The 17,452-nt window shown below is 45.2% G+C and overlaps 1 protein-coding gene across 1 annotated transcript in view; it reads left to right on the top strand.

Moving 5' to 3' along the window:
* Positions 1 to 17,452, top strand: part of BCAS3 (BCAS3, microtubule associated cell migration factor) — a 316,591-nt gene that overhangs the window by 234,756 nt on the left and 64,383 nt on the right. The window lies entirely within an intron of this gene.

Here is a 17,452-nt window from a genome sequence, read left to right as displayed (position 1 = left end):
GCAGGGGAAACATAGTGACTAAAAGGCTGAGGTGCTCAATGCCTTGTTTGCCTCAGTCTGTAACAGTAAACTCAGTTGTCCTCAGGGTACTCAGCCCCCGGAGCTGGAAGAGAGGGATGGGGAGCAGAATGAAGTCTCTCTAAAGTCTCTTTTCCTCTCTAAATGACAGCCACCCCAACAGACACCCTTTCCTCGTTCAGTGTTGAGGTTTTAATTTGTTTTCCAGCACTACAAGATATTTAACCACTGGATTTTGCCTGCAGAGCAGAACTGGAGGGAGGCAGGACAGGGTACAGGGGGTTTGTTTGAACCTTTCTCTCTCTTGATCCTTGTTGGCTGGAACAACTTCTCCTTTCAGCACATTTTTAGGTGTTTCCTGATTGGCACCACAATGTATTTATTGCCCCTGCTGTTGGGAAATCGGGGCTCAGGTGTAATGGGAAGGGTTCTCCACTGCTGATAAATTCTGGGTGTAAAACATCCCCCTGCTCGACAGCAGAGGTTTATTTGTGTCCTTTCCAAATCACTCCTCAAGATTTCAGAACTGCTGTTCAGTAGAAGGGTGCCGGGGTTTTGCTAGCAGGTCACCAGCTGGCTTTCCAACCCCTAACCCTTCACTGGAAAGAAGTTTTGGTACTCCCTGTTGCAGACACGCTGAGCTTCAGCCTATTCATCTGCCCATCTTATCCTTGCTTTTCTTGTGAACAGGAGGGGTGGGATTGTTTGTTCTCTTACACTGCTCTTTTTTTTAACTGTTTTTATCAGCCTTTGCTTGGGGAAGGAGCTGGTTATACAGAGGCTCCACGTCTGTGGTTCCCTGCTAGGTGACACTGTCTTTCTCACAAGTCTTCTGCTCATTTTGTGCAAAATATGGCGTGTGAGGTTTTTCTTGTTTTGGCTTTGGCCAGATTCTTCTGCCATTGACTTCATTGTTAGTGCTAATAAAACCATGGGAAGTGTTTTGATGGGTAGGAGATTGCAGGGACTTGAGGTTTGAGCTTTGATGGTGTATTGGCTGCTGCACATAATCTTTGGTAAACCAAAGATAAAAAAGCATAGCTTGTTTTAGAAAGCCATGGGCTTTTCAGAATGACGCTTGGCAAGTTTTGATCCTCACTTTGTCAAGTATTTTGTCCACATATCAGTTGTTTTGTGCCTGTGTTTACACTCATTTTTGCCTCCGGGCTTGTTTTACTGAGTCGGATAAAGTGTTTATTATGTGGGTTACAAAATATGTTCCTAATGGGATCCTAACCCGTGGTGCCACAGTGGCTGGGGGTTGTTGGGATCTCCTGTTGTGCAACAGGGAGTGGGGCAGGTAACCACAGCCCAGCGTGTTGGCTTCCCTTCGGGGAGCCTGGAGGGTTGTGGCAGGGCAGGACTTTGCTGGGCTCCCTCAGCATTAACTGTTTGCTTGGCTTGGCTGGTGGCTGCTGGCAGGGTCATCCCCCTGAGAGATCTTGAGTCTCTTCCATACCCAGAGCCTCCCCTCTTCAGAAATTAGGGCAAATTGCAGCAGCAGCTCCACAGGCTGGAATTTGGATCACGACGGTGTCAAGGTGGCTCGTTGTGCTCGTTCTTCTGGCAGGTTATTTGGGGGGAGCTGGTGGATGAAGGTCCTCAGCAAACCAGCAAAGTTCTCCTCGCCCTGTAACCAGCCTCCCACTGGCCTGAAGCTGCTCTGGTTTGTAGCCTGTTTATAGCACTTGTGTGCACACACTGAAATTTCAGCTGAATTAGGGATGTATTTTGGGATCTGTTTCCATCTCGTGGAAGATGTGGTGCTCCTGTGGTTTCAGGATATCTCCCACATGTCCTCTCTCAGATTGCTCTGGGTGTTCAGGAACTTTTTCACTTGGAGAGAGCTCTAACTAAAGCTCATTTAGCAACTCTGACCTAATGAAGGCTAAAGAATTTATTCTAAAATACAAATTAGGCCACGATCCTTCCAGAGCCAGAGTGCCTCCTGGAGATTCTCTTAGAAATAAATAACACTGGGAAAGTTTGCTTTCCTTAATGCAATAACGTGTAGGAAGGTAGGTCTTGTATTAAATTACTTTATATGTGATAAGATGTGATTATAATAAAGAAGGAGATTTATGATTACTATAAAAAGAAATGTGATTGTATTATAGTTTAAATAAGTTATTTGCATTTCAGATTTATTTTGGAGTAGTGTCTTTAGGCACCAGCTGTACACTGGGTTCACATGTGCCAGGAACTGTACAAAGAAAACAAGATTATTGCTGCTTTAGGAGCCTTGAGGGAAGTTGTGGCTTCCCAGGTTGTCTCACTTCACTCTGCAGAATAAATGTAGAACCTCATCCTTTCACTACTAGCAAGTAAAAATTACTTTGAGAACGGAGTTAGAAGCTGTGTCATCATAACCTGGTGGGCTGTTCAGTGGGACCCCCTAAGAGGCATCTTAGGAAATTCTTTTTCCCCCTCTACTTTTGATTATTTTTTTTTTTACTTTTTGCAGTTGTATTAAGCACAGACATTCATCCCACAGCAGGTTCAGCCAGATCCAGGGCTGTGTAAATAATGTAGATGGAGCTGACTTGGATGAGGTGCAAATTGGGATCACACGTCTGCCGGGCTGGAGTGATTTACGTTCTCTGGTTACAGCAGTTAATTGTGGGTGCCCTGATAAGCCCTGTTTACTGCCAGAGCAGCTTGTCACAGGCCTGCTGAGCATCAGCACTGGGCCATTTAAGGCTCCATTACCTGCTCTGGTTACTATTGCACGGGAAGGATCTAATGCAGGAGAAAATCCAAATGCCATCTCCTGTCTGATGCAGGATTGGAGACCTGAAATTCCCATTTCAGTTCCTTCACCCTCAGGGAGCAGAAGTGTTAAAGGATTAAGTTGTCTAAAAACTCGTGTTTGGAAAAGGAATTTTTAACTGTTGACACCTTTCTTGAGCCTGGGGCAGGGCCGAGTGTGGCAGGGGCTGTTCGTGTGGTGACCCTGCCCATCCCAGGAGATCTGGATCCCTTAGGGAAGTGGCTGTGACCCTGCTCACCCTGCCCATCCCAGAAGATCTGGATCCCTTAGGGAAGTGGCTGTGACCCTGCTCAGTCCTTCATCGAGCTGGGAAACAGGAGCTCCCTAAAGCCGGGCTCTAGAGACTGCCCAGAGCACAGGGCCCAGCCCTGGGAAGGAGCCATTCCCGCCTGCCCAGCTGTCAGGGATGGTGCTGGGAGGCTCCATGGAAAAGCCAGCACGTTCCCCAGCTTCTGTTACCTTTTTGGTGTGATTCCCACGGAGCGGGACGGGAGCAGTTGGTCTCCGCTCCCGACCCTTGACTGCGCTCGGAGCTCCAGCCTGCCAAGTTTCCACTCCTTTTGTAGGCACAGGGAGATGGGAGGGAAAGGGCAGGATCCACGGGCAGCTCCAGCACCCTTCCTTCCCTGGGAGCTTCACACCACTCACCCTTGAAGAGAAGAATGAGCCCCCCTGTACTGTTCAGTGCGTGTGAAGGTGGTGTGGGCACAACCTGCAAGTCCTTCCTGCTGCCCAGAGGGTTTTTCTATTCATAGTGTTTTTCCCCTTCCATCTTCCTCAGCTTGGGGCCGCCTCTATGCTGTCTGCAGGGTGACAATCAGCACCAAGAAAGCTGTACCTTAAATTCAGTTGTCATTAAACATCGTACAGAGGGTGGGGGATGCTCCTACCCCATTCCTTGTGTGAAAAATCCTAACCTAAACTTTTAAACCCCCTGAGAACAGTTGATTGTGCAGCGTGGCTGGTACCCAGCGGGCTCAGATTGCTGGGTTTTTTCCTAAATGGGAAGAAAAGCAGCAGCATGGCATGTGTTTTCCAGCATTCTGGGTGTTCATACACACCCCTCTGACAGCCCTGCTTGAGCACCCATTGGTACACCAAGGGTACAGCGTGTAGTGTTATTGAAACAGCCCACAGAAAGCCTTTGGGATAAAGTAACATCCTGTGATCATCTTAAATCTGAGCTAATTTTAAAGCATCCCTGCCTAAATTGCATCTGTTCGTCAGATTAAACAAAAGGAGTCGAAGGTAAAAATGAAATAAAGGGTTTCCCTTTGCAACTCGGGGATTGTTTCTTAGGCACAGAAAAATGAGTGTTTGCAGCCCCCTCAATAATAACCCACAGAAACACCCAGTGCTCTGCCCCATCACAGCCCTGGGGCTCCCAGCCTGGCCATCCTGCCCTCCCTGCTGCTGGAAACACAGGAAAAGTGCCCTGTGAGCAGAGTGTCCGCACAGAAGCAACTTTAATCTCCAAGTTTATCCCTGAGACAGCTCCACAGGGGAATTTCAGCCTCACCGGCAAGAGGAGGAGTAAGGAATGAGCTCAATCACTCAAAAGAAAATTCAGCAAGCTTTAAAATAATGCATCTTGAGTGCCAATATATTGTATAGGTTGCAATATGCTGGTTAATGAATGTTGAATTAGTAAGTCAATATTCCCATTCCCCAACCTTTTAGGGTAATTTTGCGTGAATATATATAAAAAAAAAACCTAAAACATCCAGCACATGTTTGTGCAGGGTTCAGTTTTCAAGGGCAGCTTGATCTGACCAGAAAGTTTCCAGTCCAAGGAGTGGCAGCTAAAAGATGCCCCTGTTACCTCCAAGGGTCTGGAAAAGCACAGGGAGGTTCTGCACATGTTTTGTGGCTTCTCTGTGTGTTCCTCCAAATGGGAAACAGCAGAACCTGTTAACATTGTGGTGAATTTTAGTTTGATTTTTTGTGTTCTTATATGGGGTCCTACTGTGTTGGGACTGCTGGGAATCCGGGGAAAGGAGAGAGGAGACTATCAAGGGATACAGAGACGTACATTGACCTTAAAGGGAAAAGCATTGCTGGACTTTGTGGGCACCTGGTTGTAATTTCCATTGGACTCAGAGGGGTCACCTGTGCAGGAAAAGGTGCCTGAGCATGACTTCACCATGTCTTCAGTTTTATTCTAATCCTCTTGACCCAGTTGAATTCCTGGTGGTGATGCAAATCTCCCAGCACCGAGTTCATGTTAGACTCAGGTTTAATTTATTCGATGAGCAGCAAAGGCTTCTGTGGTTTTACAGTGCAGAAGGAACTGGTCATTTCCCTCAAAAAATTGATGAATTTGAAATCCATTCAAATGAGATATTTCTGTCTTGTGACAAGAGCTTAATAGCTTCTTGCATTTGTGTTTGGAAACATATTCTTTGAACTTCTGCGTAGCGTTCAGCCAGTATAAGGCAAACATTCTTCTTCAGTTGGTAATAGGCTGTCTGGTGTCTGTAATTCAGTTATTTAGCTTCAAAATGAACTGTATATATTTGTAAGTTTTTAATTAAGATGTGTTTCTCCTCGGAGCTTTTCAGAGCTTACTCAGAGGAGCATCAAACACGGCATAGTTTTGGTCTTTCCTCTCTGCCTATTAGCTTCCCCCTCCTCTGCTTATAAATTTCTGATGACAGACATAAACATTTACCTCCGTGGGCATTACTTAACTCTGAGATCACTTTGTTCTATAAATACAAATAAATAAAAGGCCCTTTAATGGGTGCAGGGGGAGCCAGCAGCGAAGTGGTTAAAGGTTTGTGTCGGCAGCCTGGCCAGCAGGAGCTGGCCGTGTGGAGCAGGGGGGACGCCAGCCTGTCTCTAAACTTTTTGGCCCTCCCTGAGTGCAGAGATGAAGGAAGAGCCCTCTATAAATCACTGGAGATTAGAGACCCTGTTCTTGCCGACTCTGCAGGGTTGCACTGCTTAATGTCAAAGCCTCACGTATTACTTTAACAGCACTCCTTTTCTTTATTAAATCCACTTTGAAATAAAAAAATGATGATCTTTCCAGTGAGGGGGAGAAGGCCTAAAAGGATTTAGAAAGTATCTGTTATGTTACATTACGGAGACTAATAACTGCACAGGGAGTAGGTAACATTTTTGCACCATTTCAGAAAGTAAAATGAATAGACTTTACAGAGTTTTCCTCCTTCAAAATATTTATTGCTGTTGATTTTTGAGTAACTTTTGAGGGCTTCTCCCTAAAGGTGGACCGAGCGTGAACGCCGGCGGGGATTTCTCTCCGGGTTTTGCGAAATTAAATTTGCATCTTCATTTTTGCACGTTCCGCAGCATCTGGTTTTAGATTGCTTTTTTTTAACCTTTGGGTTTATTCTGGGGGAATTTTATTCCGCCTCTATCTCCGTCTGAGTAGGATGAAGACATATTTTAAACAGCTGTATCTGTGTCAAATGTCAGTGTTTGCTCGTAGCCTCGCTGTCTTGAGGACGTACAGAGGCTTCCAGGCACTGCATATTCATCCATTATTATGACCTGATTTTCTTCTGATTTGTGAAAGTCACATTTAAGCAGGATATACTATTTTTTTTGACTTGCAAAAGTTAATGATATTGTTTATATGTAAACCACTATTGTTTTCCCACATGTATTCAGTTCCCTCCTTTAATACATTGCATCCCAGCTAACAAATACCCCAAGCCAAAGGAATTGCACATATGTATTTTTTTTTTCCTGCACATAAGTGTTTCAGATCCTCCAGGTCATTTAGTATCCATTAGGACACTAAAGCTTCTTACTGTTTTCTCATTAATAGTCAAGTCTGTTACCACGACAAAAACAATTTCTGCGAGACAGGATTCTTTGAGAAACATCCCTGATGAAAGTCCTGGAAATCCTAACAACAAATGTTGTCAAGTTAGATTTCAGCGAAGCATTTCTGTTTCACTGTGCAGCATTATGCCCCAGGAATGTAGTTTTTCTTTTAGTCTCATGACTTTAAACACAACATTGGCATGAAAACCATTAAGAATAACAGATTTATAAGCTCTTGTTGATGGATCCTGTTCAAATGCAGTAGGATGGAAGGTGAAAATATTTTTAGTCTTTAAACGTATTAAAAATAAACTGTGATTATTTTAATTCTCCACATTTGAAGTCATTTGCTTCTTTGCAACTGTTTTTCTACCCGTTCACAGTTCATTTACGGTACAGTTTTGAAGTTTGGAAATAGTTCACACCTATAAAACGTGGGGCTTGCGTTTGCCAGGGAAAATGAATATTGTTTTGCAATGTATCTTATCCAAAAGCTGACAAGTAACAGCTTTTTTTGCTGGTTTACCCTGACAAACAGCTTGAAGGTATCACCTTTGTAGGCGACTGCCGCAATGAATTGCAGATATTCATTTATAGCTGTTTGTACTCCGTGTGTTCTTTCATGTGCTCAGGAATATTGCCCAGTTCCAAAGTATGAGCTCTTAAAATAACCAGAAATGGGGGGTGGGGTCAAGATATTGTATAAACACGGCGAGTTTTCTGGGGCTGGCTGGATGCACGTTTGAGGATCCGGCCCCGGTTGGGGTGAACGCTTCCCAAGTGCACTTTGGAGGCGAGCAGGGAGCGGAGCAGGAGGTTATCAGAGCCCCGAGCGGCGATGCCGACGCTCAGACCAGCAGGCCGTGTTTTATTAGGAGAGAACAACTCTATAAAAGGAACAGGAGATTCAATCATAATATAGTGGGGTGACATGGAGGCAGCTGACAGCATGGCTTCAAAACCCATTTAAGATCCAAGCAGAGTTGCCACGGGTAATGCGCTGCAGCTGGGGAGAGCGTTTTGGAAAAAGCAGGACCTGCCACGGGCCTGTGGATTCGCCGAGCGGAGCCGTCGCCTCGCACGGAAAAGGCTCGGGCTGGGCCCTCCTTACCACCCACAGGCAGCGCTGGGAAAGCTCAGCCGGTGTTTGTGTGTGTGTTTTTCCTTCTGAAAGTGGTTTGGGGAGAAGTGGGAAGCGATGACCGGTTCGGTGGTTTGGGTTGGAAAGAGAGGGAATGAAAAGCGCCGGCTACGAAGCGGCGCAGCGTGTCCTTCTGGTGGGAGGAAATGCCTCCAAGAAAGGCCATTTTGAAAAAGGGGAAGCGCTCTGGTTCTGGAATTTTTTTGTGGTGTGTGAAGAAGTGAAATGCAAGTTATAAGGGGGAAAAAAAAATCCAATTTTCTTCCCCTTAATTCTTCCTGCTGTCCAGCGCGGTTCAGTAAGTCGCCGCTCTTTTGGTCATCTCTGCTGGGTGGAACATCCAGGGAACATTCCCCAGGGAAGTGGTGGAGTCACCACCCCTGGAAGTGCTCAAAAAACAGGGTAAATGTGGCATTTCATGACAGGGTTCATTGGGCATGGGGGTGTTTGGACAAAGGTTGGACTCGATGATCTTGGAGGTCTTTTCCCACCGCAGTGATTCTGGGATCGGCTGTTCATCAGCATTGCTGACTGTCTTTCATCTCCCTTCCTCTGACACCCCTGAGCCAAGTCCTGAAAGCTGCAAAACACTTCTAAATCTGAGGCAAAGACTGGAACGTTTAAAAATTATAAACTTTGGTGTGCCAAAACTGGTTTGGTTTGGGACTGCTTAAACCCGAGTAACTGTTGAACTCCAGCATTTGGAAATAGGACACTGGAGCGTGTCCAGCTTAAAAATGTATTTTTAAAAGCTTTGCTGCTTCATTAGTTCAGCTGGACTGTTAAGTTTGCACTCTTAAAAGAAATTTGGGAGGGACTTTATGCCTGCTCTCATGTGACAGTTTGTGTTTGTAGCTTTACTGGGAAGTGACTGAAAGCTGCCTGGATGGGCTTTCCAAGGGATGGACTTCCCGAGGACAGCAGTATCAGCAGGGGTGATGTCTCTGTCTAGAGGAAAGGTTGGCCAAATTTCTACTCTACTGTGATCAAAATCGAAAATCACTTATATTTTGGCTGGAAGTACCATGTCATTTATGGAAGAAAAGGTCATCTTCTCCCTGGTAGAAGGTAATGCTAATTTAGGAATATACAGGGTTTTTTTCCCCACTTCTCCTTACAGTGGTTGCTATCCTACGAAAATGCCCTGCATGAAAAGGGACTCAAAGAGGAGAAGCACAATTAAAACAAATATCACCAGGTTTTCTGAGTAATTACAGGGAATTTTCTCTTCTAAAAGGACAACAGAAATACCGTGTAAAGGAAATTTTGGAATTAACACATTGGGTTGTGTCGCTTCCCAACAGGGGGAAGAAGTAACCAGGACTGCAAAAAATCCCTCAAACAAGCAAATCTTTCATTTTTAATTTATCTGTATTAGAAGCAGAATCAAAATAGTTACAGTAAGTGTTTGGGATTCCTCTTTTTATTAAAAAATTCCATGCCGATTGTATTTTTTGAAAAAAAAAAAAAAAAGCAGGAGCATAGGTAGAATTAGGAAATCCAGGCTACCCCTGTCAGCCTCAGCATTGCATGGGATTGACTTTAAATTGGGCACCTGGTCACACGGATGTGGAGAAGTGAAAAATGAGCCCCAGTGTGGGGAGAGGTTCCCTCTTTCCCACTGGAGCTTCCTGCCATCCCTGGCATCTTCTGGACACCGGGATTTTCCCCTGGTTTGGACACAGAGTACAATTACAAGGATGACTTGATGAAAAAAAACGTGTTCTCGCTCCTTCTGCCTCTTGATTTCTCGCTTTTCCCTCCTTTTGAAATTCCCTGGTTTCTCTTTGGTGCTGCATCCGTGTCAAAGATTTGATTGGGTGGAAGTGACTGATTTAAGAAGGCATTTTTTGGGGGGGTGTGGAAGATTGGGGGTTATTTGCTGGTGTTGTCTCCCCCCACACATTTGTGACTGGCAAGGTAGCATGAAATTCCGTGTGCTGCCTTGGCTCCCAGGGAATGCAACCCTGCAAGGTTGGGGTTATTAGCAAAGCAAGTATCCATCATCCAGAAAACAAGGCAGCTTAAAGATTATGTCCTAATTTCACACTTGCTATGGCATAGCATTACTGGTGCAGAAAATGATGGAGAATAAGCTGAACACTCATTTGCCCATAAACCTACAGGGGGGTAATGTCCTAAAAAGCCACTGAAATTGGATATCTGGAAAATGAACTCATTTTTTAAGTGGGTCACAACATCTGTGATTATCCCGTCGGGATTACGAGCGCGATCATGCTGTGGTAGCACCGACTGCTTCCCGTGGGCTTCACCCCTCTGTGCCAGTGGTCTGTGGCTGGATGAGTGCTGGTGTGCCCAGCACATCCCCAGCTTGCCTTCATGGGTGGGAGGAAGAAATATGTCAGGATGGTCTAGAAATGCTGGATACATCAGCCCTGGTTTAAAACGTCGCCTTTGACTTAAATTAGGAATAAATATTGACCGGTTGTCTTTTAAGATAATACCAGGTTCTTCTATGCTTTTGTTTTCCTGCTCTCCAGGGGATAATTTAAATGTTTTCAAATTAGCTTTAAAATTATCTAGAAAGTGGCAGGGAAATTATTTTAGAATCTACATGGAGCTTTGAGTCACTATGTGGTGCACATGAACCTTCCTACTCTTCCCCTTAGCAGAAGTCCTGCTGAAGGGGATCCAGTGTGTTTGTGTAGGGGATAAAATATTTTCTCTGTGAGCAATGTAGATGGCAGGCCTGGTGGCAGAGTTTAAAACAAACTCATGACCAAAAGCCCCTCCAGATAATCGTGTTTTGGGAAGGCCTGAAGTTGTCAGTCCAGTTCATGGTGGTGACTTTTATTTCAGGCTTTTGCCTCGTTCTGCCTTAGCACTGTTTTGCTTTTTCAAACAGGAGACAATTACCTTTATCACAGAATCATAGAAACATATGTTTGGGTTGGAAGGGACCTTAAAGATCATCCAGTCACACCCCCTGCCATGGGCAGGGACACCTTCCACTAGCCCAGGTTGCTCCAAGCCCCATCCAACCTGCCCTTGGACACTTCAAGGATGGGGCAGCCACAGCTTCTCTGGGCAACCTGTACCAGGGCCTCCCCACCCTCACAGGGAAGAACTTTATCCACTTTTCTCCTTCAGGTTTGTCCTGTACATACTGGCTTTGGAGTCTCCAACCCTTTGGAGACCCACAGCTGAGTTGCTCTGTAGGTGGATACAGGCTGTGTCTTTATTCTTGGTTGTTGAGCAAGGATATGCTCTTTCAGGTCCTTTGGATCCTTCTTTCATCCCACATCAGAGCTGTATCTCTTTCCTCCTCCTGAAACCCCTTCCTGAATGTCTTTGGGACAAACTGCAAAGGATTGTATCCTCTTAGCAGTTCTTCCTACCCAGCCCTCTAAATTTGTGCCTCGCTCTGGACCTCAGGGCACTTTAGGCTGTACATGTGGCGACTTAATCCTTGGAAGATGTGGGAATCCTCAGAACTATGTGCTGGGATTTGGGGTGGAATCTCAATTTCCTTCCTCTCAGATAGAGCACCCTGAGAAAAAGCCGTGGTTGCAGGAGCCATCTGTCAGAAACCAACCACGATAGGTTTCTGGGACCCGGAGCTGCCGGACAACCCTCACAGCTTTCCAGCAGAGAGCTGGATCCCACTCCCTGTTCCCTTTCCTCTGCCAGGAGATGAGGCGGGATAGGGGAGAGATTAGTCTGCACTCCAGGAGCCTGTGAAATGGGTATTTTTTTCACGCCCTAATGGTAATAGCATTTTTATGACAAAGAATCCTCTCTGCTGAGGCAACCTGTGGAAGAGGCTGTGCTCCCAGAATGGTGATCTTGAAAGGATTTAGAAGCACAATTGACTGAAGCTTGAAAAATGTGAAACACTCGGAGAAAAAGCTGCCTTCTGTTAGACTAGTTCTGTAGAAAGGGGAAAAAAAAAAAGGGACAAAAGCCAAACCTGGCGATCACACATTCCTCTTCTGCTTAAGGCTCTGAGTGGAGGTTGCCTGCCCTCAACAGAGCCCTCGTTGGGGCAAATCATTACAATTTGGAGGAACCACTCCTGGTTTTACCAGGTTGTTTTTCTCTGTGGCAGCAGAGGGGTCACAGGCTCCCAAAGGTTATTTCCTGCCACACAGTCACCCGCCAAACAACATTGTTCTTGGGGAGTGCCAACCCCAAACAACCCTGTACCCCCTCGCCATTGTTTACCTAACACCAATCTTTGCTTTATTTTTCTTCTCGTGGTACTTTGTGTCTCTTCAGGCTCTCACAAATAAAATAGGAAGTGGTAAAAACACAAAGAAGCAGAGGACGAAGCAGTGCAGAGAAAAGGTTGATGCTGGTTTGGGGACAAAGGTGACATGCACAAGGGTCTCTGAAACCTGAAAAGTTCAGTTTTTCATATATTTCAGCTTTGAATATAATTAGCTTACGAGCACTTTGTTGTTTTCATGCCTAAAACCCGGGGCAGGAAGCGGCAGAGAACTGAGATATATCGTGAGATTTATGAAGGCACAGCCCAGAGAGCTTTCAGACGCTGTTTATAAATGTCAGCCCTGTCTAAACCCACAGTGGGCTTGCAGGGGAACCCAGGAGCAGAGAGGTCTTGTCCCTAAGCATGACAAAGCAATTATTGATCTCCCTGACAGGGGAAGCAGCACTAAAAAAGCACAAGGGACGGTGGAGAGAGGGATGGAACGTGACACAGAGGCGGAAGGAGAGGCCAAGGACAGGTTACCGGAGGAGTGGGCCTGAATCCAAATACCCCAGATGCAAAATCCCTCAGTTTTGGTAAACTTGGATTAGCATGTAAGAACAAACAGAAGAACACAGCTGGCCTTGCAGCTCTATCATTGATTAAACAATATCTGCGGGGCTTTGAAGTCTGGAGAAGTTTGGGGAGCTCAGTCTCGCAGTTTATCTGCCAGGGTTGAAGTATTCCATCCTGGTTTTCTGTTTTAGCACCTCTGCAAAAGGGGCTTTTCTAATGAGCTAAATATATAGAAAGGTGTAGGGAGAAACTTGGGATTCAGGCATGGAAAAGATCTATTTAGGGACACCCTGTAGTGACTGTGCTCGAGGCAGTTTTTGGATGCTGTGCCCAGAGTGGCCTGTCCTGCTCCCAGCTCCCTGTGCAGCTCACAGCTTTCCTGCTGGCATTGCTTCCATCTTCCCACTCAGGATGTTGAGAGAGGGAATTTCTTCTGACTAGAAAATTACCTTTTCCAAGTCTGATTTGTATATAAACACAGGGAGTTTTCAATACTGGGAGGAGGGAGATGGACCAAAACCTGGATTTTTAGACTCTTATTGGGGTGTGTATAATTGAAAATTCACATGTGTGGGGGAAGGAGTGAGAACCAGAGGTCAGAAGACAGGAGTTTTATTTGTGATTTTGCCACTACTTCCCATAGTCTGTAGTTGAATTCACTCTCCCCTCTTACAAACTGACAATAAGACTATTTCCATTGAGTGTTTTAAAATGACCATATGGGAGCCAATAAGTGTGAACTGTTATTATATCTGGAAAAAAATGTGGGTGTTTATGAATGCCCAAGGGCCAGGATCCGTCCCAGATGGGATTCAGCACCTGAGAAAAAGAGCTTGAGTTCATTTCATCTTCTCCAGTGACTTTTTAAGAAACTCATAGGAACTGTATAATGCAGTCCATGATTTAGTGACTAGTTCTGTGCCTGGAGCGAGGCAGGGGGAGAGTCAGGGCCTCAGTCACTGAAACACCACCATGCTGAGGCTTCCATCCGAGAATCACAGAATGGCCTGGCTTGGAAGGGACCTTAAAGCTCATCCAGGGACACCTTCCACTATCCCAGGTTGCTCCAAGGCCAGTCCAACCTGGCCTTGGACACTTCCAGGGATGGGGCAGCCACAGCTTCTCTGGGCAGCCTGTTCCAGCTGATTTATAATTTCCCAGGAAGGGCTCTCTTTGCCAGGATTGCAGATTTTTAGCCCAGTCCTGAGAGGTGTTTCGACTGCCCTTAGCACTTCCTCTCAATGATTGAAGTCTTCCTTTCATTCCCCATTCTTTCTCCCTGTGGATTAGCTGTAGATTTTGTGGCTGTCACGATCTGATGTTTGTCTGTGCAGGGCTTGCAGATGGAGAAGCTTGTGAAAGTTCTGGCACTGGTGTGATGGAGGAATTGAAAGGCCAACCCTCCAATGAGCTGTGTGTGTAGGAAGTGGGAGTTTGGCTTGGCATTGGGAAGGGGAGTGTGGAATCCTGTGCAATGGTTCCTGTCCCCTCCCAGCAGCCAGTGTTCTCTCCAGGTGGCAGAGCCACGCTGGTGTAAATCACACTTTTACTCCCTGGCTTCAGAGCCAAATCTAAAGACCTTTATGCAAGTCCTGGGAGTTTTGCTGGAGTAAAACCTCCAGATCAGTGATGAGCATGAGCTTTGCTGGCTCTGTTGTGCTCCAGACACTGAAATCCTGCCTGTATTGAAATCACTGGCAAAACCATCGCTGGCTGCACTGGAGACAGGACTCCCTCCTCTGATTGAACAACACAGGGGCATGTTGAGCACTTAGGGATCTTAAGTAAAGTTTAAAAATGCTTAAGTCCTTACTACAAAAAAAAAAAAAAAGTGTGTTTTTTTCTCTGTTGTTAGCAATGGGCATTTCTCTTCTAGATAAGTTTACGGTGGTGTGTAATTTCAGTGTCCGAAATCCCAACTTCCTCCAGTAGCCAAACTGTTTTTGGAACACTTGGGTGCAGCTCAGTAGAGGAGATCAACAACTTCTGACTTCAATACCAGGCAGTTATGTCTCAGAGCTGTTCTGACAGCTTTATAAATAGGAATATCTTAAATATCTTAAAGGAGATGCTGTTTTGCAGTGGCCACTGAAATCTTTATGGCTGATCTGAACAGGATGTTGTAAACCAACTGGATACCCCAATGACTCTGTGCAGATGCTGTATAGGGACATCTTTATCAGTAAAAAGAAAAGATGTTAAAAAGGAGCTCTCTTAAGCCAGTGCTTTTAGAAGCAATCTGAAACAGTTCTAACATGGAAGGAGTTCTGATTTTTTTTTTTTTTTTTTGTGGAAGTAATAACCCACCTGCAGATGAGTATTTGGGGTGAATTTAGTCTGTATTTGCTTCAGGTAGAGTTGTATAATCAGCTTTGTACCCCAAGTTCATGAAAATGGTTTATTTTGTCTGATGAGCTTAATGAATTTTAGTAAAACCGCTTCATTACTGTAACCACTGGTCTTAATATTCCAGCCAGGGCAGGCTGCAGGAAGTCTTGGGATAACATGCCAGTCCCTTCCTCCTCTTACTAAAGAGGGCTGGAGTCCCAAAGAAGTTGAGTTTATTTGTCCTGGTGTCTGTTCCCAGGCTCATTTTCATGCCTGATTTTACTTCCACACCTTCCTTCCCTGGCATCCTCCTCCTCAGGGTTTCTTACTCACCCTCAGGTACCATTTCTTGAGGTTTCTCCCCCCCCCTTTTCCAGCAGCTCGCTGTCCATTTGTTCAAATCCCTCCTTAAAACTGACATCTTCCAGGAAATTCTTCCTCCTCCCCTGTCACTGATAATCTCTCCCACATCTTCCTTTATAATTTTTTTCTGTGCCCTGCTCTCTGGTTTTCTGTCAGAGTTTCTGCAAGGCATGGAATGTGTCTGTTCAGATTATTCCTTATTCTCTCTCTATATATATTTTAAATACACACTATGAAATATTGCTCGTATAAGTACATGAAAAAGAGAATATTTAACCTTTATAAATATTCACCAATACACCTCTGGTGTTTTCTAACATCCTGATTCAAGGGGTAGAAGTAAAACACTAGTTCCTGTGTAGCAGCGTGGTCCTGTATCTACTCCTCTACATAATAATAAATGTTATGAAAGAAAGCAGCCACTAACGTTTAGGAAATGAAGTAAACTAGAATCAAATTATGTTTGACTCCATAATTTTCAGCTATAGGACACGTTTGATAGATGAGCTGAGTCTGTATTTGGGTTTGGAAATATGTTATATCTGACTGTAGGTGTGTGGATGTACAGGGTGTCCATGTGCATTCAAATACTAAAGCGACATCACCAGATTCTTATTCTGCATGAATGTTCCATGAAGTAAGAACTCTCTGGTGTTATACTACAGTAAAAGGGGTAATAAAAGCCTGGGTTTTAGACCCATAGCTAAATGCTTGGTTGCACATAAACACACACACGTAGCTGAGAGCAAAGGAGAGATATGTGGGAGATAAAAGAGAACAAATGGACAACTTATAATTACATGTATTTTAGTTCATGTGGTATCCAGATGATCATCCTCGATCCTGACGGGTTTGACAAATCAGTTTATTAGGACTGTAAGTGTAACCCAGGGCTGTGCAGTAGGCAAGGGAACACTGATTATTTTTTTTTCATATTATATTCAGTCATTTCATTATTGGAGGTAAATACTGCTTGTACTTAGAAACACAACAGCTGGTCTCATGTGAGAAGGCAATCCACAGATTAACTTGCCAAATGTATTACCAGTTCATTTCACTAGACTGAGAACCTAAGGGTATTTTAATAGTTTTGACCTTGATCAGACAAGAAAACAAATGCCCTCGTTCTCAAGTTGAACCTGTGACTTAAGGACTGATCTGTTCTGCTGCAGTGTGAAGTGTGCCCAGCAGCCCTGCCAGGTTGGGAACGAATGTTTTATAGAATAAATGAGCCAAATTCAGTGCTAAAAGGTGTAGTTGTGATTCTCAGGTTCTCAGGAGGGGAGATGCTCTGATTCCTGCCTTGCTGCTTCCAGTGCTGTTTATGTGGAGGGTTGTTCTGTGCAAATTGGCTCTTGAGTAAGGAGGTGTTTTTAGTCAGATGTTTGCATGTCTGATTTGGCTTCAGTGTAGATTTTTACATTTTAAAAAGTCGATTTTATTCAAACTGAAAGGCCAGATGTTTGCAGCCTCTTCACTGGACCCTGCTGCTGTTTGCAGACCGTGATGGCTGCAGGCTCATGGCTGGGTTTTGTGCACCTCTGGATGCAAAGTGTGACACAAAGAGCTGCTCCAGGGACAGGTGTGTGTGTCCAGCACTGGGAAAGGAGCTTTAGTGAAAATTAAATTGCAGCAGACCTTTCAAAGAGGGACTGTTTTTAACACAGTTTTCCCCGTAAGGTTTTTGTGCCATGGGAGTTTTCCTTCAAGGAAGGCAGTGCTGGACCCTGCACCCTGTCAGGGCTGGAGGGACTCTCAGATGTCCCTTTCCCTGAGCAACCTCTCCTGAGAAGTGTCTCTGTTCCCAGGGACTCCTCACACTCAGACTTGCCCAGTGTGGAAAATTGGGCAAGATTAACCTTTCTCAGAGCGTGAACTCGCTGGTGGGGCTTATCCAGGCTCAGTCCCTTTAACTGAGGTCTCCAGTGCCTGCGTGGATCCACGGGCCTGACTATCTGCTTTCCTTCAGGAAGAGTTATGAGCACTAAGGATTTAAGGGTGAGACTTTGGAAAGCTCTTGACATTGGCCTAATTCAGTTTGCTTTGAAGTTTGTTTTGTTGGAAGCCAGGCGCCGCAGCCGCCGAGCGCTTCCCGAGCTCCGTCCTGCTGCAGAGAGAAAAGGGATTGAGCCTCCCTGTCCTGCTGGGAGCTGGGTGCTCTCATCTGTGGGACCAACTGGTGAAACCACTTCTCCCCTTTCCATTTTTGAATCTCTCCTTTTTCTCTGTTTCCTTCTCCCATTGCTTCCTTCTGCCAGCTGTGCCACAACCGCACATCAGTGCCAGCAGG

The sequence above is a fragment of the Lepidothrix coronata genome, unplaced genomic scaffold (genome assembly GCF_001604755.1).
Source record: "Lepidothrix coronata isolate B3197 unplaced genomic scaffold, Lepidothrix_coronata-1.0 Scaffold91, whole genome shotgun sequence".
Taxonomy (NCBI): Eukaryota; Metazoa; Chordata; class Aves; order Passeriformes; family Pipridae; genus Lepidothrix; species Lepidothrix coronata.
This window is presented reverse-complemented; position numbering and strand designations above follow the sequence as displayed.